A 27,503-nucleotide genomic window follows, 5' to 3' on the forward strand; every position below is an offset into this window, starting at 1 on the left:
TGTAATTTGCAGTGCCCGAGGGCCAGATGAGCACATTTCATCTGTTCTTTGCCATTTATACATCTTCATGGGTGAGCTGTCCGCTCAGAATGTTTGCTCATTTATAAATTAGGGTGTTTATTTATTAAGTGTTAAATTTTATTTGTATTTCTTATATCCAGGCACAGTCCTTTTTTTAGACCAGAGTTTTGCAAATATTTTCTTCCAGTCTTTAGCTTGTCTTTCTTAACAGTCTTTTTCCGAGAGCACATGGATTCTTCTTCTGATCTTTTGTCTGGAAGCTCATCAGCAAACACAAAGTTATGCTGATTTTCCCCTGTGTTTTCTTTCATATGCTTTATATTTTCAATGTACATATAGGACTTTGGTCCATTTTAAGATAATTTTTGCTAAAGTGTGAAGAGTGGGTCTAAGTTAAATATGTTTGACTTTGACTCTGAATTGTTGTAGCACCAATTCATGAAAAGACTATTTTTTTCTCCATCAAAACGTCCTTGTCAGATTCAGGTGAGTCATACTTGTGGGGGTCTATGACAGGGCTAACTGTTGTATTGAACTGAACTCTGTGTCTATTCTATGCCAACACCACACTACCTTGATTACTATAGCTCTCTAATTGGTCTTGAAATCAGATATGAGTCCTGCAATTGTATTCTTTTTCAAACTGGTTTTTATCTATTCTAGAGCCTTTGGTTTTCAATATAAACTTTAGAGACAGCATGTCGCTCTCTACAAAGAATTTGTTGCAGTTTTGATTGGTATTCTATTGTTTCTATAGATAAGTCTCTGAAGAATGGAAAATCTTAACAACTGTGTGTCTTCCAGTCCACATATACGAAATATCTCTCCTTTCATTTAGATCTTTGATCACACTTTGTGGTTTTACACAAAGAGACCCTGTACATTGTTATATTTATAGCTAGTTATTTTGTATGTAGGGTCACTATTGTAAAAGGAGTCTATTAAAATACAAAATTTTGATTCTTCACTTCTCATTTGCCACATGTATATTGACTTTGTATACTCTGGCCCTGCTTAAGTCCCTTATCAATTCCTTAGTTTTCTCTAGCATTTTTGGAGTTTTCTACATAAGCAGTCATGTCCTCTGCAAATAAAAATCATTTTTTAAAAATATTTACACTTGGTATGCCTTTCTATTTCTTTTTCTTTGTTGTTAAGAAAGCTAGGTTCCCATTACCTGTTGGATAGAAGTGATGACAGTATACATGTCCTGGGGGGTGAGGGGAAAAAAAGTATTTGATTTTAATCCTCAGGTTTTGTTTTACTTGTAGGTTTCTTAAAGATTTGTTTTTAATTTACATTGCAGAAATTCTCCTCTACCCCTAGTTTATGAGAAATTTTAATATGAATGCTGTTATATTATATCACCTGCGTTTTCTGCATCAGTTTATATGATCATAGGGTGTTCGTTCTTTATCCTCTGGGGGTGGTGAAATACATTGATAGATTTTGAAATGTAGAACCTGTCTGGTATGCCTGAAAGATAACACATTTGGTTGTGGTGTGTGCAATTATTTTTATGCATTATTGGATTCAGTTTGCTACTATTTTCTGAGGACTTATGTGTTAATGTTCATGAGAGGGAATGGTCCCTAGTTTTCCTTTTTACGATGTCTTTGCATTGCTATTAGAGGGATGCTTCCTTCTAAGAATGAGTTAGGAAGCATTCCTTCAGCTTCTATTTTCCAGAAAAAATGGTGAAAAATTGGTATTATTATTCTTCCTTAAATATTTGTTTAGACTGCACCAGGGAAAAATCCAGGGCCCGGAGCATAAATGTATAACTACTTGGGTTATCTATATATTCATGAGAGTTTTGGCAGTTAGTTCCTTTAAAGAAATCTGACCATTCATCTATTGTATCAAACTTGCAGGCAACGGAGTTGTTAATGGTACACCTTTGTTACCATCTTAGTGGTCATGAGATCAGTAGTGCTATCCAATCTTTCCATTCTGACTTTGGTAAGTTGTGACTTCTGTCTCTCTTGGCAAGAACCAGTTTTGGGGCAAATGCAATTCCTCATTCACTTTCATAGATTTATACATGGCATTTTATTACTTATTTTCTTTAGGCATAAATTGGTCTCTTTTCCATTTCTAAGGGTGAACTCGCAAATCCTTAATCTTAGATCGTTCTTCTCCAATAAAGGAATTTATGCTATGAATTTAATTTCTCTCTAAGCGAAACTATTGCTGTATCACTAAGTTTCATAAGCTTTATTTTCATTTTAATTCTATTCAAACTGTCTAAAAGTTTTCCCGAAGCCTTCTGCTTTCCTCCACGTGTTGATGAGAAGTGTTTTCTCTCTTTCTAAACAAATGCGGATTATTCATCTATTTTTCTGTTGTTGATTTCTAGCTTAATTGCGTTGTGGAATGAGAACATATTTTGTATGACTCTTTCACCTTCACGTTTGTACAGGTGTGTTTTCGGTGCCCAAATATGGTCTATCTCTGATATGTTCCTCATGGGCGTGAGAGGTTCTGGATTGTGCTCCCCTGGGGGATGGAGTAATCTGTAACAGTCCAGTGGGTCAAGTTGACAGAGCTTGCTGTTCACACCATCGAGGTCTATTGTGATTGACTGCCTGCTTGATTTTCCAGTTACTGACAGAGGGGTGTTGAAATCTGCTACAGCAGTTACGAATTTTAGCATTTCCCTCTGAATGTCCACCAGGTCTTGTCCCATAATTCGATTCTGTGTTGTTAGGAGGGCACACGTTCAGTGCTGTTATGTCCTCTTGGAAGACAGACCCTTGAAACGTTCCGCAACGCCCTTCTTCGTCCCTGATGACTTTTCTTGTTCTGATGCCCGCTTGGTCTGAAATTAGGACAGATAGTGCATCTTTCTTTGGATGAGAGTTACCATAGCAAGCCTTTCTCCATCCCTTTACTTTTTTCTAAGTCTTTCTGTTGAACGTGATGCTCTTATAGGCAACGTGGTGGAGTTATTCTGTTGTCCACTCTGAAACTCTGTCTTAGTGGGTGTCCTCAGACCATTCTCGTTTTAAGTGAGTGTTGATGTAATTAGATCGATGTCAACCATATTTGCAGCAGTTTCCCTTCGCTGCATTTGTTCTTTGTTTCTGTGCGCGCCTCTGCTTGTGCTCTGCTGTCGTTAATGGTGCTTCTTAAACAGTGTGATTCCATTCTCCCTTCTCTTAGCATATTGCTTATACTGCTTTTCAAAGTGTTTTCCCTGTTGCTCTAGATTGCCGATGTACACTCTCACTGCTCTAAGTCCACCTGGAAATAACACGCTACGGCTGGCTGTGTGGCGCAGGTAGCTTATAACCGAAGATTCGTAATTCCACCCTCCCATGGCCTGGGAAACTTCTGTCCACCATTTCACGCATCCATACGCTATATCCACCCCATATGTTGTTACCGCCATGGTCAGAGAATGGTGACCTTTGAGATGATGGAAGAATTAGAAAGATAGAGGTTCTGTTTTGCCTCTATTTTTCTTCACCAGGTTGCTTCCATTCCACAGGTGGACCCACATTTATGACCGATGATATGTTCCTCCTGCTTGAAGGACAGCTGTAACATTTCTTGCAAGGTGGGCTTCCTGGGGGTGAACTTGCTCCCCTTTTATCAGCGAGAGAAAAAGCATTATTTCATGTTGACTTCTGAATGACAACATCGCTGGAAATTCTGTCCTGGACTTTAGAAAATCACTCTCTCCTGCATGAAACCTCCCGTTTTGTTTTTCTCTCTTCTTCCTTTGGCAGATAGGAAGTATCCTTGGGGCTGGGGGTGGGCAGTGTCAGTCCCCCTCACAGCATGAAGAAGCTAGAGAGGACAGGGGCTTCTACTATTTACACTTCAAAGATTACAAAGGGCTCAGAGCTCTTTAGGGAGCCGCTATGTTAGTGCAGGTAGCTGGATATTATGACAGGAAGGGAGCACAGGGAATCAGACATGAAAAAGCTTGCTTCATTAGGAGGCCACAGCTTCACAGGCTCCCCAGGGGACCTCTGCATTCTCTGCCCTCAGGACCTAATCCCAAAAGTGGGGAGGAGGGATAGGGCAGGAAAAACCTTTAGAGACTAGGGTCTGAAGAAGAATAAGAATGGCAGGGGGAATCCCTTGGCTTATTCTGAAAATTCTAAAGACAGTGAGGCATTCTTGGGTATACATGACAGTTTGAACAATGGAGAACAGGGGTGGGGACGGGGTCTTCCATTTCAGAAGTGAGAAGAGGCGATTTGCTGGTACGCTGAGAAAGAGCTGAATGCACATGGCAGAGTGATCCTTGCTAGGCAACTCAGAAACAAGGGATCACAGGGATGATCTAGCTCACAGGCCCCTGTCTAAAGCCTCCTATTAACCGGGGTTAATTCAAATTAGGCTATAGAGACACCCTAAAATTCCCTTCCTGGACCAAGGCTTTCCTTCCGCTTCTCTTAGCAGGAAGTGGGAGAGTCAAGGGTTCTGATTATGGTTTCTTAATGAAGAACTGCTTAAAATCAATATCCAAAAAACCAGAGCCAGGGAGGCAATTTTTTTCCACTCTTCTTTGTTATCTGTCCATGCCTTGTCCACAGTCTTTCCAAATTATAGTATTTCCTGGGAGCCTGGACCGTACTGACTCTTCTGTTCCCTTTAGGTGCAAAGGCTAGCAGGCCTGCGGAGAGTGGAACACCCTTCCTCCATTTAGGATATGGATAAGGCCCTAGCAAAGTCTTTTTCCTAAGCCCTGGGCCTTTGCATGGAAAACACTCGGGTTCTTGACAGTGACTACACTTCTCTTTGCTTCCCCAAATCCAGGGCATTTATTTTTCCCACAGGTTCAGCAGGAACTGCTTTTCCTAAAGTGAAGGACCAGGAAGATGTGGATGCCCCCTACAACTGCAGCCATCACCTCATGCAAATCCTCTTCTTTACCATTTCAACATTCTTAGCAGTAGGTGACTGCAGAGGAATCTGATCCAGCAAAGCAGGTGGCAGCTTTGACACTCTGGGTTCAGCCCTCTCTCAGGATTTTAATGACCGGTTGGCTTTGTCACCTGTGTCCCCTGATGAGAGCAAACAATAGAGAGATTCAGTGTGTCCACTGGAAAGAGAAGGGCATAAAAGTTGAAAGTAGTTGTCCCAGGGATTCAGCAGAACCAGTATGTGTGGGTCTGTCTGTGTGGGGCCTGGGGTTAGGTTGGGGTGGGTTGATGAATTTAAAATGAAGAAATATTTCTTTTCATTCAATGGTATGGCTACTTAGCCTTTATCATCACATATACGGGTATATATACGATTTGTGAAAATTAAATAAGAGATGATGCATTTTATGTATGAACAGTCTATAGAGGCTGACCAGGCGGTGGTGCAGTGGATAGAGCATTGGACTGGGATGTGGAGAACCCAGGTTCTAAACACCAGGGTTGCCAGCTTGAGCGCGGGCTCATCTGGATTGAACAAAGCTAACCAGATTGGACACAAGGTCACTGGCTCGAGCAATGGGTTACTTAATCTGCTGTAGCCCCATAGTCAAGGCACATATGAGAATGCAATCAATGAATAATTAAGGTGTTGCAATGAAAAACTAATGATTGATGCTTCCCATCTCTCTCTGTTCCTGTCTGTCTGTCTGTCTCTATCTATCCCTCTCTCTGATTCTCTCTGTCTCTGTAAAAAAAAAAAAAAAAAAAAAGGTCTGGAAATTTTATAGAAGGTATTAAAAGAAATTCTACTCCTGAGTTCCAGAAAGATAAACACCCCCCTTTCCATATACACAAGTCTTCAACAGTTGTTAACTCCCACTTGTGGATGTCAGCTGTAGCTCTTTGTTAATATGCATGTATCACTCCTCATCACAGCAGGTTTTCACACTCTCTGACTAAGCAATAATTTCCAGTACTGGGGAAGCAGTCAAAGAGAGGACACCATATTCTGCCATCAGGAATGAAGAAGTTAAGACCATAAGACAGTAAGAAACTGGCTGAAGGAATATATGAAGTAAATGGTAGATCTGGGACGGCCACTCAAGTCTGTCTGATGCTAGCACCTTTGTTCTTTCCCAAACACTTCTCTGCCCGTCCTAGGAAGCACATTTTTAAGAGTCACAGCTTTATGAGAAAATGGTTTTTGCATTTCTCCCTTTTACTTCATCTGTCTGGGAACCAAATTTGCTGAGAAAATTGCAAGGAGAGATGAATACAGTCATCCACTTCTTTCAGAAATCACCAATTCCTAGGACTTGTTTTCATTTATTTATTTATTTATTTATTTAATTCAGTGAGAGGAGAGGAGGCAGAGAGACAAACTCCCACATGCACCCCCACCTAGATGCACTGGAAAAGCCCACCAGATGCGATGCTCTCCCTATTACTGGTGTTTCTCAGCAACCTAGCTCTGCTTATCACCTGAGTTGCCATGGGCAAAGTGGTACTAGAATTTGAACTTTAATGAGACTCCTGGTAAGGCCTCAGAAGGAAGCAAGGGACATATTATTGGAAACTGGAAGAAGGGATCCCTGCTAGCAACCTGCTAGGTCGTGGCAGAAATGTTAATAAGACTCCTATCTGCAGTTATGTGGGAAGGAGCAAGGAGACATGACAAAGTTGGACATATGGCCAAGACAGACAGGCTGGACCTGGCACACTGTGGGGAGCAAAGTGTGGCTTTGAGCAGAGTGTTTGGAACCTCTGTTGGTGGGCACACTTGAGCAGTTAGGAGAATTTTAGAGAAATTTTAAACTGTGCTAGAGAAAGTCAAAGTGACTCTTGGTAGAAACCCGGACTTGGGAGTTCGTGAGAATAAAGGCTGCTATGAAGCAAGCCATGCATTATTGGAACATCTAGGAAGGGCCATGGTATTTGCAGAATAGCAGAAAGATTCCCAGAATTGAGTCCAGCAGTCGGATAGAATGTTAACTTGGAAAAAATTAATCATGTGTATATATCTGAGGAGATTTCCAAGCAAAGTCTTAAATATATAGCTTAGTTTCTCTTTTGGCAGCTTATAGTAAAACGTGAGACATAATGAAAAATTGAAGAAAAATTCTCACATGAAACGTACCAGTATAGAGTGATTTGGGAAATTCTCAAACTCCCTAGGAAGTTAAATAAGAATAATAATTTTTAAAAAATACCCTAAAATCGAGAGTTTTCTTCTGAAAGTGTGATAGAGAGAAGAAGCCAAAGATGTGGCTGAACAAACTTCTGCCAAAAGCTCAGAAAGCACAACTGGTCAGATTCAGTCCCACAAAAAGCATTCTCAAGAGACTTGAAAGAGTCTCTCACAGGTTTTCTTAACTATAGTGGAGGGTCCCTGCGAAGAGCAAGGTTGCTGTCCTCAGCCATCCCAGCAGGAGCGGCCGCCCCCAGAAGAGATTGCTTTGAGCAAACATATAGGTGGGGTTTGCTGTGACACAGTGAATGTGGTGAGATCCACACAAGTTTCACCAGGTTCTTGGGAAACTTCCGTCTGCAGGGACAGTGTGAGCTGGTGCTAAAAGGGAAAGAGAAGGTATGGAATGAAAGAGGATGCTAAACCCCTAGTATTCTGCGGGCAGAGAGCAGCCTGACAAAGACTAGTGGGACAGCACACACTGCTACCTTGCATGAAAAGGGAAGGATGGCCCAGAGGGCGGAACCAAGGGCCTGGAGGCCAGGAGGGAGAGCTAGGGAAGATGTTTCCAGGTCTGGCATTCTATCCCAGAAATCTGACTGGTGTTTTCCCGACTGCATTCCCAAGCTGCTTGGGCCTCTGAGTCATTTTGGCTTTCCATTTCCTGCCATATTAAACCCGAGGACTTATAGCTATTAACATATGCCTGTCCCCCCAGTGCATGTTGGGACAAGATAGCTTGTCACTTTAGTGCCACCAATCCCCAGTTAGGAGCGGGTTTCTGGGCCAGGAGTTGAACTGTGTGGATTACACTGAGGATTCTCACCTGTGCAAGATTTAGATGATGGAAGCAATGAGATTTTAGTTTATAAACTGAAGTAATTTCGACAAGCTTTTGGAATTGAGCTGATGCCATAATGCCATGAGATTTTTGAGACTGTGGAATGAGGTGAATGAATCTTGTATGTGAGAGAGACTGGATCACTGTGGACCAGAGGACAGACTGTGGTAGGCAAAATTCTAAGACCATCCCTGAACAACCTCGCCCTTGTTTCATCCCCTCCTGGTGATTGTGAGTGGAACCCATGAATCTGATGTGTCATCATTTCCATGATCATGTGATATATTGTATGAAAAAGGAGATTTTTCAATTGTATCAAGGTCCCAGATCAGTGGACCTTCACACCTGGGTGAACCCCTAAAATGGCCTCTGTCCCTCCTGAGAGACTCAAGCCTGAGATGTCGTATGCTTGGGTCCATTTGGCAAGGAACTGCTGGCGGCCCCTAGGAGTTGAAAGTGGAACTGAATTCACCCAGTAAGCTAAAAGAGCTTGGAAGAGAATTCCTCCTCGGCCTCCACAAGGAAGCACAGCCTGATTTTATCCAGTGAGACACTGAGCAGAGAGCAAAACAAAGCCATGTCACGCATAGACTTCTGGCCTACGCTACTGTGAGCTAATAGCACACATTTTCTTAAGGCACACAGTTATAAGGTAGTTTGTTATGCAGAAATAGACAATACAGATAAGCACTGCTGGATCATAGAGAATGCACAAGTCCAGCTTGAACAAACATAGTACCAAGTAGTTTTCCAAAATGCTGGTACTGCATGACCAGACCATGGCACAGTAATAGAGCTTCTGGCTGTGTTGCTGAGGACCAAGGCTTGAAACACAGAGGTCACGGCCATGAGTGCAGGATCATCCAGCTCGAGTGCGGGGTTGCTGGCTTGAGCGTCGGATCAGAGACATGACCCCATGGTCGCTGGCTTAAGCCCAAAAGTCGCTGGCTTGAGCAAGGGGTCACTCGCTCTGCTGCAGCCACTGGTCAAGGAACATATGAGAAAGCAATCAATGAATAATTAAGGAGCCACAACAAAAAGTTGATGCTTCTCATCTCTTTCCCTTACTGTCTGTCTGTATCTATCTGTCCCCCTCTGTCTCTGTCTCTATCTGTGTTAAAAATAAATAAATAAAAATTAAAAAAAACCAAAGCACTGTACCAAGTTACACTCCCATCAGCATTGGAGAGTTCCTCCATATCCTGGCCAACACTGGATACTGGTAGCTGTCTTGGCTCTCCTGGTAGATGTGTCCCCATATCTCGCTGGTGTTTTACCATGAGGAGTTTTTTGTTCACTTGTCAGTAATGTAGATGTCACATTTGTTGAAGGTCTTGTTCAAATAGACTGCCTCTATTTCATTGTACTTCCTTTTTCTTTCTTTCATTCGGTCGTTCATTAATTCGTTCCTTCATTTTTGTGATATTTTTTTGAGATATTATATTGGTCATCAGACATTTGTGGGATAAAAATGTTGCAGATATTGTCATTCCATTCTCAGGTTGATCTCTTCACTCTGCAAGTGTGTCTTTTAGTGAAGGAAAGTCTTGATTTTGATAAAGTCCAAACAAAGTACTGTACCGACGTTTTCCTCTATTCCTAAAGATAATCCAGTTGGTCCAGCTCCACTTACTGAAAACACGATCCTTCCCTTGGACCACGGCGGTGGCAAAATTGTTGTTATTGAGGTGGCTGCGCTAGAGTGACTCGTTTCATGCGCCCTCTTCTTTGTTCCATTGGTTTGGTTGTTTGTTCTTGTGCTCATACCGCACTACCTTACTTATTATAGCGTCATAGTTAGCCTCGCTATCTGGCTGTAAAAAGCCTTGTTTTAAGTGGACTTGTCTGCTCTTCCATCTTTGTTAGCAGTATATAATTTAGCAGCAGCTTGCAAATTTCTAGTTTCAAAAAGGAAAACACTGCTGAGAATTTGAGTGGGGTTGCACTGAAGCCATAGACCATTTCCACAAGAATTCTCTGTCCAATTCCCATCTCAGAAATGTTATGCTTTCGTGTGCAGAGGTCTTCCGACTCCCGTGCTAGATGCGTTCTGAGGTGTTTGCTGTTTTCTGGTGCCATAAGAAAAGGCAGTTAGTTTTCCCTCTTTATAATTTTAATGCCAGGATATAGAAATTTAATTGCATTGTATAATATTGACCACAAATACAGCAATCGTGCTAAATCCATTTATTAATATAACACTCGGTATATACATTCTTTTATTTATTTTTTCTTTTTTTTATTTTACTTTTTTAAAATAAATTTTTATTAATGTTAATGGGATGACATTAATAAATCAGGGTACATATATTCAAAGAAAACATGTCTAGGTTATCTTGTCATTAAATTATGTTGCATACCCCTCATCCATAGTCAGATTGTCCTCCGTCACCCTCTATCTAGTTCTCTGTGCCCCTCCCCCTCCCCCTAACTCTCTCCCTCCCTCCCTCCTATGTCCTCCCTCCCCCCACCCCTGGTAACCACCACACTCTTGTCCATGTCTCTTAGTCTCGTTTTTATGTTCCACCAATGTATGGAATCATGTAGTTCTTGTTTTTTTCTGATTTACTTATTTCACTCCGTATAATGTTATCAAGATCCCACCATTTTGCTGTAAATGATCTGATGTCATCATTTCTTATGGCTGAGTAGTATTCCATAGTGTATATGTGCCACATCTTCTTTATCCAGTCTTTTATTGAAGGGCTTTTTGGTTGTTTCCATGTCTTGGCCACTGTGAACAGTGCTGCAATGAACATGGGGCTACATGTGTCTTTACGTATCAATGTTTCTGAGGTTTTGGGGTATATACCCAGTAGAGGGATTTCTGGGTCATAAGGTAGTTCTATTTCCAGTTTTTTGAGGAACCACCATACTTTCCTCCATAATAGTTGTACTACTTTACAGTCCCACCAACAGTGGATGAGAGTTCCCTTTTCTCCGCAGCCTCTCCAACATTTGCTATTACCCGTCTTGTTGATAATAGCTAATCTAACAGGGGTGAGGTGGTATCTCATTGTAGTTTTGATTTGCATTTCTCTAATAACTAATGAAGCTGAGCATCTTTTCATATATCTGTTGGCCATTTGATATACATTCTTTTAGACCTTTAAGGTAAACCATCTGTTGTGTCTCTTATATTTCTTTAAGACTTGAGAGAACTTTGCCCAAAGATTCTAAGCAGATATTCATCCATAACTCTTTGGATACGATTGGGGAATGCCGATTCCTAAGCCAGGCACTGGATGGGTAATGAGATAACTCTGACCTGGCTAATCAAACACACGGCTCTGTGTCATCAGTCTCATTGCATCATGGGCCACAGGTGTTTTTCCCCCTGTGTTTTTTACTTTAATTCAAAAACGAAACCTTTGATCGGAGAGATGAAAACCAGGAGACAGATGATGACAGGCTGATATTGGTGGACTATCTCTCCTCAAAAAGACACTGAATTTTCGACTCTTTCGAGGTATACCAGTTCTTGAGCAAAGCCTAATAAGTGGAATATCTGAAAACTATTTGTTGAGATATATATATATATATATCTCCTCAAGACTCTGTGCCTAGAGGAGGAATTCAAACAACAAATGGATTTGGTGTTTATAACTTTTTATACGTCTTGTCAAATTTCCATCTGGCAAGGTGCAAAGAATGTATAAACCCATCTGGTAGCAAATTTTTTTAGTTTTTAGTGAGAGAGATAAGTATCAACTCGTAGATGCAACACTTTAAGTTGTTGGAGAGGACTTTTTTTCTTACAACTTCAATACTAATTAAACATTAAAAATTAGTTGCTTTGTAGAACATAAATAGCTATATTTTCCTGAATACAAATAACTTATGCTCACTTGAAAACATCCAGAATAGAAAGGATGAGGCCAACAAAGTTTACTGTCCCAGAATTGTTTCTTTCCATGAGATCCACGGATCCCCACTGTGTCCCCAGTCTGCAAGTCCTGCCAATTCCGGGAAACGGAACTACCATCCACCTAGATCCTATGACCAAAATCGAAGCATCATCACTGATCGCTTTCCTCCCCTCATGACCTCACAGCCAATCAAGTATTCCCAGATGAAGCCTCAGTCAAGAACATCGTGGAGCAGACACAAACCATCCCTACTCTGCAGATAAGCACTGTCTTGGATCCCAGCTCTATCCAGTGCCTGTGCATGATTGTTCCATGACACTAAGTTACGGAGTGGTAGATGGCCGAAGCACATTCTATTCATTCTTTACTCAAGCATATACACTATTTCATCAATACTTTGCTTTCCACATTCCATTTCATTTCATTGTCATTTTCATTATCTAGTCCATCCTCATAACCTTGTATTCTCTATTTCATTCCATTCTTTTCTGTTCCATTACAGGACAGTTAGGTACAGTGCAAATTTCAGAGTGCCTTGATTTTACGACACTGCATATTCTGTTCCTTTCAATGCTTTCTTTTTATTTAATTTTGATTTTCTCTTATTTTTTTTTAAATATTTGACTTCACTGCATATTCCGTTCCAGTCCTTTGCCCCTGGAACAGCACATATGTCCTTATCCCACATGTCGTTCGATATTTGTCAGTACTCCCCTTTTCATCCCTTTAGATTCCATTTCCATCCCACTCAATTTTCCATTCCGTATCTTGTTCAAGTCCGTATTCCATTTTCTGTTTCATTCCAGTGTCTACTGCAGGCAGTCTCCATTTCATCCTCTTCTGCATTCCACTTCAAATCCATTTTCCAGTCCTTATTATTTAGCACTCCCAATCCCATTCCAGTCTATCTTGCATTGTGTTTCACTTCGGTTGCTTACCTGGCTGATTAAGCACCCCATTCGATTCAGACAACATTGTTAGGACAGTGATTTTTCAGTAGAACATCTTGCTAACATTCTCATCAAAGTATTACAAGTCTATATGGCCTGTCGCAAGAATTTCCTTTTCTGGGGATTTATCCATAACAAGGACACGATTGAGGATGTGAACAATTTTTAGTGAGAAGGATGTGCCTCACAGTGAGGTGTTCACAGAGAGTGAAAAGTTGGAAGGATGTCAATATTGGAATATCTAAAAATGTAAGCTTCTTCTGTAAATGCAATATTCTGTACTTAAACCAAAACAACAACAAAAATCCAGTAAACAAAACAAAACAAAACAAACAAAAACAAAAACGGCCTTGTTGAAACTTATTTACTTATATGGAAAGAGTGTTTTCTGGACCCCGAAAGCACGTCACCAGAGAACATCGATGGCTAAGTGGTTCCACTTTGTAAAATAAAATAAGCTGGGTGATATGTATGAATGGCTTTTCTACCAACATGTACGTGAGTCAAGTGCGCCAGTAGTTGCTTACGGGTGGGAGAGTATGAAGGCGCCATGCCTACTCTCTTACCTTTGCCTTTCTGTTTGGGGTACTGAGCAGGCAGCCCTTTAGTACTAATGATTAAAAACCAGGGTTCAAACATTGAAAGCCTAGCCTGTGTATCACCATGTATTTATATGAACAGAAACAAGCGAGTAGATCCGAAAAGTGCTTGTACGTTCGTTAGCGGATTACTACGCAGCCCATACAAATGACGATGCATATTTCAGGCCAGGATCACCCAGAGTCCCAGATAGTTCGTGACATAAGGCAGCGGAAACTTCTTACTGAAAGGCTCAGCGCCCCCACCCCCAGCCCCACTCCACCCTGGTGCCTGACAGTAGTGTGGAACATCTGTCGCCAAGATAGCGTGGGCCCCACCCCCTCTCTGGCCTTCAGGCTGCTCTCCAAACAGACACCCGTGAGGGGTCATCTAGGTGACCGCAGGGGTTCTGAGACTGTGCCCTCTGGGTCACGCAGGAGCCCAGCGTCCTGACCAGATTTCAGGAGGGACACCTGGCTGGGGCATCCGTCCTGTCGGCCAGTGTGTTCTTTCTTTCAAGATATTGCTTGAGGTTGAGCCACCAGAGTGGTGCTGATTTGGGCGACTCGAAGTGTTTACACGGACAGGCTCGCCGCCCATTCACACTCCCTCCAAAGCGCCACTAGCACCAGGGGCCAAGGAGAGAATGGGGAATTCACATTCACTGCACTGATCTGCAGGCGGGCCTCCAGGGGGCGTGGAGCACACCTCGTTTCCCCGCCAGTTGGAGCTGGGTTGTCGGGCTCACGAGAGGCAGGTGTCACGTGACACTGGCTGGCCAATCAGAAGTAAGAACACCCCGGTTGCCCCCACCCCTTTCCCTCCTGTAGCTCAGGCCGCGGCTGAGCACTCCGATCTGTGTGAGAGCACTTGGCACCATGGACACCCAGTCATGCTTGGAGAAGGAGCAAAAGGAACAGCAGGGTAAGTTGCCCGCAGGACCGAAGAACCATGTTGTCCCTGTCCTGGGGACGCCCGGGGGGGCGACCCGTCTCCCTCAGGTGGGGGCGCCCTGCGCCTTAGCACAGCAGGTGCCTCCTCCTGGGCCCTGGCGGTCGCAGGCGCCATGTCGATCAATGGCTGCAGACGGCCCAGAGTCGCCCGCCATGCCCTGTGTGCAGGAAAGCCGGCATCCTGAGCTGCCGGGCGGCCCATCTCCCCACACAGAGCTGAGCTGCGTGGGGCCAGAGGCGGGCCAAGGTCTCCAGACCTCCACAGGGCGAGCCATGAGGGCCGCTGGCCAGCCCAGCGGGCGTCCGACCCGCACCGCGGGCCCGCGAACGGCCAGCGGCAGAAGTGCGGCCGCAACAAGGCTGCCGAGGCTCAGAAGCTTCCGTTGCTCTGTCTTTTTCCAGGGGCCCCCGCGCCTGAGAGGGCCGTGCCTCTGCCGCCATCCTCTCCAAGGATTCGGCGCAGCAGCGGCCGAGCAGTTCGGGCTTCTCCGTGCAGTCGAGCTTCTCAGCCGGGCCCAGACCTCGGAAGCCAGGCCCTGCCCTCGGCTCCAGGCCCCGACGACCGAAGGTCCACCACCCCGCCGCCAGGCCCTGCCCCGGGAAGCAGCGCCACCCTGCGAGGCCCTGCTGTCCGCGGCCTCTGCGCATCCGAGCCAGGCCCAGCACCTCGCCGCCGCCGCTGCCGCCCCCGCCGCCGCCGCAGCGGTGAGCCTGCACCTGCATCTGCATCCGGGCCAGGCACGGCACCCCGCCGCCGCCGCCGTGCATCCGTGCCGCCACGTTCTGCTGTCGGCCTCCGGGTATCCGGGCCGGGTACCGGTCTTCAGAGAGATGGGTCCGCGCCAGACCCTGCTTGCAGTGGCGGTGCATCTGGGCCAGGCCCTGCCCTTGGAAGCCGCGCCTCCAGGCGAAGCCCTGCCCTCCGCAGCCGGGCCAGCCCAGGAAGCCCTGCCCTCTCTAGCAGCAGCAGCAGGGCTCCAGGCATTGTCCTCCGGGGCCGCTCCACGGAGAGAAGATCAACTCCTGGAGGCCGCCCCTCTCTCCCTGGGCCTGCTGGCCAGGAGTCTCTTTCCCTTTGGCTTGTCTCCCAGAGCAGTAGCTCAAGCTCTTCTGAGTCAGAGGGCTCAAGCCTTCCTGCCCAGCCGCCGCGGCGTTGGCATGCAGTCCGTATGCGTGCCTCCTCGCCCTCACCCCCTGGTACTCGCTATCCTTTGCCTGGGCAGTTTGATGCGGATTCCTCCTCCTCCTGCTCCCCGTTCCCCACCCCCCTGTCCCCTCTCTCCCCCCAGTCCACTGTCCCCTACCCCTCCTCCCAGGGGATTCCTGGCCAGGGCTGCTCCTCTCCCCCCACTGATGTTTCTGGCCACAGCTCCTCTTCCCCTTCCCCTGGTTTCTGTGGCCTGGCCTCGGTCTCCACTCCTGGCCTTGCTAGCCTCAGACGCACCTTGCTGCTGGAGTTTGGTTCTGTGAGCCCTGCCTCTCCAGGAGAGGGGCCTGAAATGGCGAGCACCCCTTAGTGCCCCCTGGGACCGGGTCCTGAGCGGTGACCCTCCCTGTGCAGTCTCATAAGACCCGAGACTCCACCCCTAGCACTTACCTGAGTTTGGCCCTCTGTTTCCAGGGCCTCTTGTCCCACAGAAGGGCCTGCCTTTGCCCCTGCGTTGAGATCCCCTTTCCCAGGCTGCCTGTTATACAATGCATCTTTGATGAATAAAATCAGAACGCTGGCTGTACCCTGTTCGTACTTTGTGGTTTCTGTTTGCGGTACAGGGGTCTGTGCTTTGTCCCTATCCACTGGCATTTGGGGAGCTTGGGGGACACACCTCGTAACCGGAATTTGTTGTAAATGTTGTACACACATTGTTGTAAAGGCAGGAGCCACAGCCAGAGCCACCATCAGAGCAGCCCGGCCCATGCAGGTCCGCATTGGATTCGGACAGTCGGTAAAGAAACAGCGGAGCCAAAAACTGATAGGCCATTGTCTTTAATTCTAGCTTGCACCCGGCGGGCAAGTAAAAACACACACTGGACTCCAAAACCCAATCACATTCAGTGCTCACAAATCTACTGAATTATCCTAGTTTCCTAGAATCAAAGGTTTCTAGCTCACCAGCCTTATTCTCCTCAGTTCCCCATTTCCTTCCTTATCCTAGATACAAACACTACACAAACTGGCATCTCACTCAGCACTCCGCCATCTTGGCTGCTTTTCCTGGCCTCCTCCATGTGGCCTCCTTCCGCTACTGGCTCTACTCTCTCATGCTAATCATCCCAGGAACCAAGAGGGCAAGCTCCCGTTCTACCCCTATTTTATAGTGTAGCTTCACAACCTTTAATCCAATATACAAAATAGGGAAGTCTCTAATACAAAGTCACTTCTCTGAGGCATGATTGGATTGTACCGCCCCACATCAAAAAGGGTAGGAAAGGCTTAATCCCAATACCAAGCCCCAGGCTACAAGGATTCTGCCTGCCTTTAGCCCACCCCAACACACATTAATATCACCTGGGCGACGGCCTCCTCGTGGGCAGCGTAATCTTTAACAAAGTGAGCATAATACATTTTATCTGCCCAACAATTGTAAAGCCAGAAGCCAAGGCCAGGGCCACTATCACAGCAGCCTGGCCCATGCAGGTTCCCATTGGATTTGGACAGTCAGTAAAGAAACAACGGAGCCAAAAACTGATGGGTTGTCATCTTTAATCCTAGCTTGCACCCGGCAGGCAAGTAAAAATACACACTGGGCTCCAAAACCCACTCACATTCAGTGCTCACAAAGCCACTGACTTATCCGAGTTTCCTAGAATCAAAGGTTTCTAGCTCACCAGCCTTATTCTCCTCAGTTCCCCATCTCCTTCCTTATCCCAGATACAAACTCTGTATAAACTGGCATCTCACTCAGCACTCCGCCATCTTGGCTGCTTCTCCTGGCCACATGGCCTCTTTCTGCTCTCTGCTCTGCTCTCTCCTCTAATGATAATCTCAGGAACCAAGAGAGCAAGCTTCGGTTCTGCCCTCATTTTATAGTGTAGATTCCAAACCTTTAATCCAATATACAAAATAGGGAAGTCTCTAATACAAAGACACTTCTCTGAGGCATGATTGGATTGTACCACCCCACATCAAAACGGGTGGGAAAAGCTTAATCCCAAAACCAAGTACCAGGCTACAAGGATTCTACCTGCCCACAGAGACACACATTAATATCACCTGGGCGACGGCCTCCTCGTGGGCAGCGCCGTCTTTAACAAAGTGAGCATAATATATTTTATCTGCCCAACACACATTTTTTGTTTTGGCTTTTGCTATTTAATATTTCTCTTTACAGTATATGGGTGCGTGGCCAGATTGAGAAACTGTGCAGCCCCCACTGCCACCATCTTCCCAGGACCTCCATCACCTCGTATTCTTACTCCTGGACATTGTGCTACCTGCACTTAGGCTTTCCGCCAATGCCCGGTGAGAAACAGTGTCTATAGTCAGTCCCCGCTAGCTCTCTAAAGAATGCAAAGGGATTCAGCAACTGCACTAATGGACCAAATGGAGGAAAAACTAAACTCAGGAAAGAGACTAAAAACGTATTGGGCATGCTATTATAAACGTCAGAACTAAAGCAAATATTTCAGGAAACACTTGGTTGAAAAGCTAGTACTTATTCTTGAATCATTCTACAGACAGCCAGAGACTAGAACCCGGACTGCAGCCGGTCTCACAACCTCAGTTCGGAGGGCCTCCGTTCATTCCCAGTTTCCAGATGTGGAAATTGTGGCTCAGAGCAATTTTGTGACCACAGATCTCATTGCTAGCAGGGCTTGGCTCTGGAGTTGGAATTTCAGTTTTTCTGTCGACTCACGGTGAGTTCCCCGGACAAGTTAGTGAATTTGAGATGACAGGTTTTTGGACCTGACAATTAGGCACAATAAAAGTGCATGCCTCCTAGACCAGGGGTCGTGAACCTATGGCTTGCGAGCCAGATGTTGTTCTTTTGATGGCTGCAAATTCTTTTGATGTCTCGCAGACAAATCTTTAATAAAAAATAATAATTTTAAAAATATAAAACATTCTCTTGTATTACAATCCATTCATTTCCTATTGCTCATGTTCATGGTTGCAGGCGGTTGGAGCCAATCACAGCTGTCCACCGAGACAATACCAAATTTTTACTGGATAATGCTTAACGTACACGGGACATTGTATGGCTCTCACGGAATTTCATTTTAAAATATGTGGCTTTCATGGCTCTCTCAGCCAAAAAGGTTCCCGACCCCTGTCCTAGATTGTGGTTAGAATAGAGATGGATGAGCTAAAAAAATTATGCTAACTCTGTTACCCCTGAAGGATTAAAATAAAGTAACCGGTGAGCTAGCCAGTTCTTTGGAAGGGAAAGGAAGGAAAATACTGTCCAATTAATCATTTATTTACATTTTTCACTGGACCTTACAAACTAGGTAGCTTATCCCAATACTGCACGTTGTAGAATAAAAAAAAAATTACAGGAAGAGGTTCCCCAGAAAGTGTATGTGGTAGCTGCGAATAAAAACAGGAGGTATTGCCTGACCTGTGGTGGCACAGTGGATAAAGCGTAGACCTGGAATGCTGAGGTCGCCAGTTCAAAACCCTGGGATTACCTGGTCAAGGCACATATGGGAGTTGATGCTTCCTGCTCCTCCCCTAAAAAAACACACACACACACAAAAAAACAAAAAAACAAAACAGGAGGTATTGTCATAAGAATGAGCTGTGAGAAGTGCAAAGTGGATTTGCACTGGGGCCAGAGAAAACTGGGGTTGAAAATGGGCCCATCTCACCTTTGGTGTTTGACCTTGGGCAAGGGACTGAACCCTCAACCCTCAGTCTCCTCCTCTGCAAATTGGGGAGCTCAGTATCTGGGTCATTAACACTGCCACCTACAGGAGCCTTTCCTCACCCTGACCACTTATCCTCCTAGCTGGGGTTAAATGGTTTTTCTCCCAGTTCCTAAAGTCCCCTGTTGTGAAAGGCATGGATGTCATTCAGCACTGATAGTGGGGTCCAGAGCAGTGCCCCTGACATCTGAATGGATGGCTAGACAAATGGGTCACAAGGCTTTGAAGCCAGGAGTGAGCATTGGAGGCAATGGAGGAGGAGGGAGCTGGTGGTAAATGCACAAGGGGCCGTGCCTTTTCTATGAAAAAATGTGTGACACTATAGAGCTAGCCGATGTGTGTGTTGCATGAGTTTGTTTATAAATGTCAGTGCGTATTCTGTGCACGCCCTAGCTTAGAAATGTACAAACATAGATAGATATTCTGGCATACAAATGGGACAGAGTTCACTTTTACTGGTTCGTTGTTAAAACAGGTGAAAGTGTGGAATTAGCTCCAGGACGTGACTGTCCACGAGCCTCAAAGGCACTGGGCAGTTGTTCCCCCAGTCCTTTCTACTCAGGTGCTAAATACGTTTCTCCGAATTTCTTACCATTGATGAGAAATAAGTACATTTTAATTTCCATACTTGTAGAAGTCTGCATCTTATGAAAAAATAAAAAGCCATTGCAGTTCTACTTCACTGGCTGGCATTGAGGCGGTGCTCTCAGTTTACACAAACATAGACAATTACTGGGTACAGATGTGTCCGATGCCATACCAAACACTCAGGGTTCAGAAAGAATTGTTGAGGACCCTTACCTTCAAAACACATAGAACAGCAAACCAGTACAATTTATGATCCAGTATTGAGGCCAGAATAGAAGTCTGTTCCTCACATGCGTCACCCTGTCTCTAACTTCAAGTCTTCATATGTGTTATCCCCCTGCCCGGAAAATGCTAGTTTCACTTTCCAACAGGCCACCTCCCATTCACTCGTTACTAAGGCAAGCCTCTTCTTTTGAGGCGATAGATTGCCCTGTCAATCAGGGGCAATCTCAAATTAGTACTATCAGGGCATCTCAATTTCCCCCATAGGCCTAAGCGCCTGCCCCAATTGGTTGAGTGTTCTGTTTGATCGTGTCTCCTCCAGCATACTGTGAGCTCTACAAGAACAGAGACAAGATGTGCATCGCGGAGCTCACCTCAGGACCTGGCACCTAGTGTGAGGAAAGGCACTCTGGCAGCTGGAAGGCCAGTTCACAGTATAAGGATAAAAAGCAGAGAGAGAGAATGCAACCACAACACCTTCCAATTCACGAGTCACGGTGAAAGCCGGTGGAGCAGACACAGCTAAAGACTGCAGATTTAATGATAGATGTCTTTTCCTTAGCATACTAATTAATGCAAAATCGTATTCACCTCAGAAAAGAAAAACTAGTTGTAGAATCTGGGAGCCGTGCTGTAACCAAAGATGACCCTTGTCCTGGAAAGAGACACAAAGAAGAGACAGAGAGTCTTTCTCTGCCTGACTCTCTCCTTTCTGGTTGTAGTTCCAGAAGCGACCTCAGGGAATGAAGAACAGTCATGGTAGAGGGTAGCAACCCAACTACAGGAGTTCTTCCCCTGGAACTCTGAGGTAAGACATTATGACTCCATCCCCTTTGAGTATCTCAAGTGTTACAGGAAGATCATCCAAGGATGCGACAATACTCATAATGTCCACTGGAGGGCGATAGACTGCTGCTGGTGCCCCCTTCTGCCCCACGACCTGTGAAGAACAGCTTCAGTTCCTTACAATCTATACTTGTAAGTCCCCTGAGCACAGAGCCCCTCGTTTATAAAGAAGCCCCTCCCGGAAGGAGATGAGAAGATGGAGATGGCACCGATCCTGCCCCCACACCCCATTTCCTCACCCATGGCTGCAGGGCAGACTAGATGCCCAGGGGTCGCGGGAATGCTTTCCCTCCATAGCCATGTGTGGCTGACACAGGGCACAGAGGTCACGGTTTTTGCTGGGGTATAGCTGGTCCCCTTAGGTTCTTTGCATGTCTTCCTTGAGAGATGACAGGTTAGGAAATGCGGACCGTGGCTCACAGGCCCAGAGAAGTTCAGGAACAGGTCTGAGAATAGAGGCCTCTTCTCTGTGCTCCCCCCGCACTACTCTGTCCTTTCCCGGACCACCTTGTGCTGTGAGCTGATTGTTACCTGTCTTCTTTATCCTCCAGGGCGAAGTAATAGGGGCCTAGGAATTGCACTGTGTTCACTGCTCTGTCCTAGCATGGGGGACTCTGCGGGGTCCCTGGAAGGCATAACATGGAGGACAAGTGCTGAGAATTGGGTCTGAGTTGGGGTCGAATGAGGTTCCAACTAGGATGATTCCGGTGTTAGTGACTTGGATGAATGAAGCCAGTAGCACATCTCTGAGGACAGAGGGGAAAGAGTGGATGTTGTCAGACAAGTCAGGTAAAGGGGGAAAGAGCGTTTAACCTCCTGCCTTTTGGCCTTTTTTTCCTCCCCCATCATTGGACTGCTCTGAATCGCTGTAAATGGCCAAAAAATGGCACATGAGTGAATGCACATGAAAGCATATTGATTCTAGAACTGAGGGCAATACGCAAAGCAACTTTTCTATTGCCTGCTTGTTGGGGGTCAGTCACTGTACAAGGAGATTGCACGTGTTACCTCAGTGATTCTTCACTATGAAGGTGTGTGTGGATTTTGAATGATTTCACAAAGCTGGCCAACAGTATGTGAATAGTTGGGATTTCAGCCATGGCCCAAATGCCAAGTCCTTGTTCATTCCTTGAAGTAATAGATGCTTAAGGCTGGGCACACAAAGTACCCATTATCTCACATACAGTTTTTAAGTGTGTTACGCTTTTTGTGTGATGAAAATAGTCGTCTAACACATAAAGCTGTTTTGGGCCCTCTTTTGCAGGTTGTTGGCGGACTTCAAACATCGCCCAACCTGTGCTGCACCATCTAAAGACACCCGAAATGGCCCTGGCCGGTTGGCTCAGCGGTAGAGCGTCGGCCTAGCATGCGGAGGACCTGGGTTCGATTCCCGGCCAGGGCACACAGGAGAAGCGCCCATTTGCTTCTCCACCCCTCCGCCACGCCTTCCTCTCTGTCTCTCTCTTCCCGTCCCGCAGCCAAGGCTCCATTGAAGCAAAGATGGCCTGCGCGCGGGGGATGGCTCTTTGGCTTCTGCCCCAGGCGCTGGAGTGGCTCTGGTCGCAACATGGCGACGCCCAGGATGGGCAGAGCATCGCCCCCTGGTGGGCGTGCCAGGTGGATCCTGGTGGGGCGCATGCGGGAGTCTGTCTGACTGTCTCTCCCTGTTTCCAGCTTCAGAAAAATGCAAAAAAAAAAAATAAAAAAAAAATAAATAAAGACACCCGAAATACCTCTGTCCTTTTCCAGCATTCCTCACTGGGCCTAAGCTGCTCATCACTCTTCTTTCTCTCCAATTCGCTGTCTCTAGACACCTGGAAGAATATCCCTTTTCCCCAGCAGCTTTTCCAGCTTCAGGTCCCAGCAGTCTCTTCTGTCTCCTTTCCTCAGCACGGCAGTCTCCTCCATTCATTTTCATGCATGGAAAACAGCATAGGACCCATAAACTGTATGCAAGGTGAACAATGCTGTCTGAAACTCTTGAACAGAAACTTTCGACCAAATAAACTCGTGAATGATTTGCACATGAGAAGCAGAAAATAGTCAATATTCACTTTGAAAGAAGAGTCACTCAGAATAAGAGAAAAATCATTATATGTGTGTATAAATGTGTGTACATATATTTGTACAAATATATACAGATATCTCTGTACAGAAATACTGACACGGTGGAAATGTAAAGTCTTGAGCCATTTCCTTTCTAAGTTTCTCTGGATCCTGTCCATGCAATGGAATGACACATAGGTGTGACTCTCCATGCAATTTGGTATTTTCTGGACCCAAAGATGTCTGAATGTCCTTGGGAATACATATATGTCCATATTTGCTTTTCTGCTCCCCTATTTCTACCTCGACTCAACTTCTAGATGGCGAAGGGCTAAGACACGCTAGTCCAAATAACTAAAGAGGAAGTTTGGGGAGCAAGGATCATGTTAGAGAAACCAGGTCATTAATTTCCTCCCTGTACTCTGGGGTAGGAGAGGCTGGAAAAGGAGGGGTAGGAGTTGAAGGCTGACAGCTTCTCTGTGGGAAGACACAGTCTTGTTATTTGCAATTATGTGGGAACACATACCCACTTGATTGAGTTCTAATTAGTTGAAAAGGTAGGCTAAGTTAAATGTCCAATACATCTTGCATGCCCATCTAATGAAACATATGTACAGAAGGGGAACTGACAACCAGACAAAAAACAGTTGGAAAGAGCTCTAAACACTTTTTCCCACAGTGATACAACACTGAGGGTATTTATTTGTCCTTTACTTCTTTGTATTATTGCTATTAGAATGAAAAGGTGGAAAAGAGCTGAACATCCACCAGAAGAGGTGGGTTAAATAAGTTACAGAAGATCCACATTTCTTAATTCTACAAAGCTTTTAAATTGACACGAAAAGATGCCCATAAACTATTGTTTGATAAAAATCTCAAGTATCTACTAATTACATGGTGATCAAAGGTGGTTTTGTAATACAAAACGTAGAAATACATACTTTTCTATTTATTGAGTATCTCTTTCTGAACACTCCTTTCTGAATTTGTGTGTGTGTGTGTGTGTGTGTGTGTGTGTGTGTGTGACAGAGACAGAGAGAGACAGAGAGAGGGACAGATAAGGACAGACAAACAGGAAGGGAGAGAGATGAGAAGCATCAATTCTTCATTGTCACACCTTAGTTGTTCATTGATTACTTTCTCATATGTGCCTTGACCAGGGGCTACAGCAGAGCAAGTGATCCCCGTGCTCAACCCAGTGACCTTGGGCTCAAGCTGGTGAGCCTTGCTCAAACCAGATGAGCCCACGTTCAAGCTGGCAACTTTGGGGATTTGAAGCTGCGTCCTCCACATCCTAACCCAACACTCTATCCACCGCACCACTGCCTGGTCAGGCCTTCACTGAATTCTTAACACATGTACAAGCAAGAAATTTGAAAACATTAAACAGGGCATAAAGTGCAGAGACCTCATTCTCATTCTTCTATCTGCCATCCTCATACCTAGAGACTGTTTCTAAAACAAAACCAAGGAAAACGACATCATTTGTCCAATGAGCACAATGAGGTATATAACGCTAATGTATCTTAAACTGATTATGTGTGTGTGAACTAAACAATGTGACTAAAATAATGTGTATCTCTCAAGAGAAAACCTGTGAGCACCACAGTAAAACACACAGACACCTAAAGATAATCATCCTGATTAACATTTACAAAACTGTTCAGATATAGCGGTCGCAAGCAACAACTGTGGCTGTTAAACACAATCTGGTTCACAACCGTACCACAACCGGACAATAGGTATGCAGAATCTGTGAATGATTTGTGATAACTGTATGAAGAGGAACCAAGGTCCTCTTGGGCCTTGAGCCCAAGGTCTCTGGCTTGAGCACGGGGATCACTTGCTCTGCTGTAGAACCAATCTAAGTCAGTTTAGATTACAACTTGAGAATGTGCAGACACCAGTTGCTTTTGGGAGTGGAAGATTATCGCTGTACACAGACAGACGTGTGCTCAGTTTTCTGACCAGAGGCAAGTGTGTTGAAAAACACCGAGAGGGAAGGGATAGCAGTTTGAAGCAACGTGACAGGTTCATCAGTCCAGAAACAGACCTGTTTGGTGAAATAGTTTTCAAGCACCGAGGTGATTCTCTCGACAGCCTTTGGGCATGTTTCAGACAAGTCGTGAACCCCCACCACTGAACCTCTTGAGGAGGGGAGGCAGGTGATCCATGGGCAGACATGTTCTGTAGGGCCTATGCTCCTTCATGGCCACCATCCAGCTCCGACAACCATATTATGCACAGTCTCTGCGTCCAGGCAGCACGAAGAGACGCGGTAACAGCAAATGCAGAGACAGATGCGTGGAAACTGTGCCCTGCACCTGCTGCAGAAGCTGTGCAGGGCTGGCTTCCTGTGTGGTGGGCACTTGATGATTCTCCCTGCTTGCAGAAGGAGCACCGAGCCTCAGATAGTGGCGCTGCTGCTTCTTCTTGCGCCTCCTGCAGCTGCTACCAAGAACTCGCAGGTGGGTGGGGTAAGGCTCAAATTGAACATCGACGCAATGGCAACCTCCGGTGGCCAGGCTACCTGAAGGTGTCCAGCAGAAAAGTAGCAGTGACCTCGCAGCTGAGGCTCGCTGCTTCCTGAATTTCTGCCAGCACTTCCACTGTGCGCCCAACTCCAACTCCATCTCACTGAGGGACATGGCCATCACCAAAGCAGCACATATGGCTGTGGTTTTTGGAGTCCACTTCACTGGCCTGTCTTCTTTATTCAGTAGTTTCCTGTGGCCACAATGTTTCTGACCCAAGTTTGGACAAACCGGTGGACGGTCCTGCCAGGTGTCATGAGCCAAGTGGCTGGGGTCAAGCTACTTTGTCCAAGTGGCTGGGGTCTCCTTACTCCACATGAAGTAAGGGGAAAAAGGATCCTTAGGCTACTCTTCACTGTGTGGTTGAGTGGCATTTCTCTTTGTTACTTTGCCTACCACATTATCAGTCATAAACTGTAATCTGACAAAGCCATAACCCTGCAGTGCTGACTGGGATTTTGAGGAGAGGAGTGATGGAGAAGAGATCTTCAAGTTTTAAGAACTCATTGACCTGCTCCTTTTCTGCACTGCCATAAGTGACCACTTGTTGAGCAAGAGGCAGAGCATCTTCCCTTGGCTTTAAAATAAATTGACTGGTATAACATGGCAAACTCTTTGTATCTGTAACACCTTTTACCAAGAGACTTTTTACAATGTCGATACACACATGGAGATTGCCTATATCTATGTTTATTCTGTTACTTACCAGCCCTGTGACCATGGAAATGGTTCTGAAGTTCTCTGGTGCCCAGTAATCTCATATGAACAAAGAGGAGTAAAATGCTATATTTCAAATGTAGTGGGAAGTACATTAAAGAATATATTTTAGGAATATTTAAGAAAGAAGTTGGATTTATTTTTTTCTATATTATTTCTAAATTCATTTCCCAATAATTTCCTAACTTTTAAATATTTTTATTGGATTTGTTTTTAGTTTTATTCTATGCCAAGATTCAGGAAGTGTTCTGTATGTTGGATGGGTAAAAATTAAAAAAACTTGATCCTTTTTTTCAAGCATCTCAGTCTAGTGTGGTAGAAAGGTACACAGCCAAATTACATGAAAGGACTTAATGTAAAGAATTAGCAGTTTTTTAGAAGTATTATGATAATGCAAATGAGAGAGGCAAAAGAAGCTCCAGACTGAAATGGACTGGGGGTGAATGGCCAGAGAAACAAGACCCTTGAGAGTGCTGTCTCTTTCTGAGAGTGAAAGAGCTCATCTGTATTTGACAGTTCCACTAACATGTAGGTTCACATTTTTATTATGTCAGGGTAAACCAGAATGACATTTATGCCTTTCACCTAGAAAATACACAGCAAGAAAAGAGAGGGTTGTAGAAATACAAGGCATCATTAGGAAGTATTAACTAAGCTCATTTTAAAAATGAGGCAACTGAGGCACATAGAGGGTCAGAATTTCCAACAGTCACACTGCAAGTTAGTAATAAAGCTGATATAAACCAGGTAGCTTGACCCCAGAGTGTGCCTTGTGAGTCAATTCAATACATGGAGGAGGACACAGGAGCTGGCTGGCACCTCAGCTACGAAGATGATAGGAGCGTTCAAGTTTATGTCTGTATGACTCCAAATCTTCTTACTTGCAACCTTCCCCACACCCTGCTATTCTGACAGTAGATGCACATTAAATGGTAGCCCCCTTCTCCTAGTCCATTTTATTGGCACTGTATAGTAAGAAGATATTTATTATGCACCTACAATGTACGAGACTGTGTGTACTGGAGTAAGAGATATGAATCAGGCACATTTCCTTCATTCAGTTTAGAAAGAGTGACAGAAACATGTATTATATTCATGTACTTGGAATGCCATAAAAATACCACAGTCTGGGTAGCTTAAATAACAGAATACTTTTTTAACAGTTCTGGAAGTTAAAAGTCCAAGATCAAGGTGTTACATGGTTTGGTTTCTTCTGGGGTTTCTCTCCTTAATTTACAGGATGCTGCTTATTATCTGTGTGTTTAAATTGTTTTTCTTTGTGTGTATGCATATCCCTGGTGTCTCGCTGTGTATCCAAATTCTCTCTTCTTATAAGAACATTAGGAGGATTGCATTAGAGTCAACGCTAATGCTCATATTAATTTAATCAATTATATAAAATC

Source organism: Saccopteryx leptura, chromosome X (assembly GCF_036850995.1).
Source record: "Saccopteryx leptura isolate mSacLep1 chromosome X, mSacLep1_pri_phased_curated, whole genome shotgun sequence".
NCBI classification, from domain to species: Eukaryota; Metazoa; Chordata; class Mammalia; order Chiroptera; family Emballonuridae; genus Saccopteryx; species Saccopteryx leptura.